Here is a 2,500-nt window from a genome sequence, read left to right on the forward strand (position 1 = left end):
CAATTGCAATGATCTATCCCCATCACGACAAAATTTCAAAGATTACCCGGGCTATTCGGCCAAGGCTATAGACTCGTTGAATACATCAGTGTAGCGCGCGTGTGGCCCAGAACATCTAAGGGCATCACAGACCTGTTATTGCCTCAAACTTTCGTGGCCTAAAAGGCCATAGTCCCTCTAAGAAGCTAACCACGGAGGATCACCTCCGTGTAGCTAGTTAGCAGGCTGAGGTCTCGTTCGTTGATGGAATTAACCAGACAAATCACTCCACCAACTAAGAACGGCTATGCACCACCACCCATAGAATCAAGAAAGAGCTCTCGGTCTGTCAATCCTTACTATGTTTGGACCTGGTAAGTTTCCCCGTGTTGAGACAAATTAAGCCGCAGGCTCCACTCCTGGTGGTGCCCTTCCGTTAATTCCTTTAAGTTTCAACCTTACGACCATACTCCCCCTGGAGCCCAAAGACTTTGATTTCTCATAAGGTGCCGGGGGAGTCATAAAAATAACATCCGTCGACCCCTGGTCGGCATCGTTTATGGTTGAGACTAGGACGGTATCTGATCGTCTTCGAGCCCCCAACTTTCGTTCTTGATTAATGAAAACATCCTTGGCAAATGCTTCGCAGTTGTTCGTCTTTCATAAATCCAAGAATTTCACCTCTGACTATGAAATACGAATGCCCCGACTGTGCCTGTTAATTATTACTCCGATCCCGAAGGCAACCACAATAGGATCAAAATCCTATGATGTTATCCGATGCTAATGTATACAAGCGTAAGCCTGCTTTGAGCACTCTAATTTCTTCAAAGTAACAGCGCCAGAGGAACGACCCGGCCAATTAAGGCCAGGAGCGCATCGCCGGCAGTAGGGACGAGTAGACCGGTGCTCACCGTGAGGTGGACCGGCCAACCCACCCCTAAGTCCAACTACGAGCTTTTTAACTGCAATAACTTAAATATACGCTATTGGAGCTGGAATTACTGCGGCTGCTGGCGCCAAACTTGCCCTCCAATGGATCCTCGTTAAGGGATTTAGATTGTACTCATTCCAATTACCAGACTCATAGAGCCCGGTATTGTTATTTATTGTCACTACCTCCCCGTGTTAGGATTGGGTAATTTGCGCGCCTGCTGCCTTCCTTGGATGTGGTAGCTGTTTCTCAGGCTCCCTCTCCAGAATCGAACCCTAATTCTCCGTCACCCGTCACCATCATAGTAGGCCACTATCCAACCATCGAAAGTTGATAGGGCAGAAATTTGAATGATGCATCGCCGGCATAAAGGCCGTGCAATCCGTCGAGTTATCATGAATCATCAAAGCAACGGGCAAAGCCCACGTCGACCAGGGGCTTAGGTGCCGATGGTGCCCGAGGCTCCCGCACGACCAACAGCCTAGGTTGCCGATGGTCCCGAGGCTCTCGCACGACCAAAGGCCTAGGTTACCGATGGTGCCCGAAGCTCCCGCACTACCAAGGGCCTAGGTTGCCGATGGTCCCGAGGCTCTCGCACGACCAAGGGCCTAGGTTGCCGATGCCACTAAGGCTCTCGCACATCCAAGCACCAAGGTGCCGATGGTCCCCGAGGTTCTCGCGCATCCAAGCACCAAGGTGCTGATGGTGCCCAAGGCTCTCGCACAACCAATGGCCTAGTTTACCGATGGTATCCGAGACTCCCGCACATCTGAAGCACCAAGGTACCGATGCTGCTCGAGGCTCCCGCACATCCGAGGCTCCAAGTTGCCGATGCTGCTCGAGGCTCCTGCACATCTGAGCACCAAGGTGCCGATGCTGCTCGAAGCTCTCGCACCACCGACGTCCTAGGTTGTCAATGGCTTCCAAGGCTCCAGCAAGTCCAAGCAACAATATGCCGATGCTCCCGCACCATCGACGTCCTAGGTTACCAAGGGTGCCTGATGCTCTGGCACGACTAAGGGCCCAAAGTGCTTGGGAGAGGGACCGGGATGATTCAAAAAGGGAGGGACCTGGGGGAGGGACCGGGACGACTTGTAGCATCATTTTCTATATTCTGGGATGGCTCACCAGAGCACCACCGGGATGGCTCGCCGAAGCACCTCCGGGATGCCTCACCGAAGCACCGCTGGGATGGCTCACTGGAGCACCGCCGGAATGGATCGCCCGAGCACCGCTGGGAACCTAACCGGTAATGGGGGGACACCGACGTCTGGGCATGAAATCTGCGTGGGCAGTGTCCTGGACAACCCCTGTTCGCCTCAATATCACCTCCCCCCTAAAGAGATAAAGAAACTTGGTCAATGTGCTACAGGCAACATTCATGTATCTGAAACAGGGACACTTTATGGTACCGACGCTTCTGCACCAATGGCGGCCCAAAATTAGCTTTGGTGCTCGACCTTCCCGCACATCCGATGCACTAAAGTGTCGATACTGCTTGATGCTCCGACACATTAAAAGGGCCGATGGTGCCTGATGGCCCCGCACCATAGGATGGCACACGCTGCCGATAGTGTACGAGGCTAC

At 53.0% G+C, this 2,500-nt stretch overlaps 1 long non-coding RNA gene across 1 annotated transcript in view; it reads left to right on the plus strand.

The window, feature by feature from the left end:
- LOC121206554 (uncharacterized) overlaps positions 1-2,500 on the plus strand; it is a 7,901-nt gene that overhangs the window by 3,034 nt on the left and 2,367 nt on the right. The gene's annotated exons all lie outside the window — the stretch shown is intronic.

This window comes from Gossypium hirsutum, chromosome A09, assembly GCF_007990345.1.
Source record: "Gossypium hirsutum isolate 1008001.06 chromosome A09, Gossypium_hirsutum_v2.1, whole genome shotgun sequence".
Lineage (NCBI taxonomy): Eukaryota > Viridiplantae > Streptophyta > Magnoliopsida > Malvales > Malvaceae > Gossypium > Gossypium hirsutum.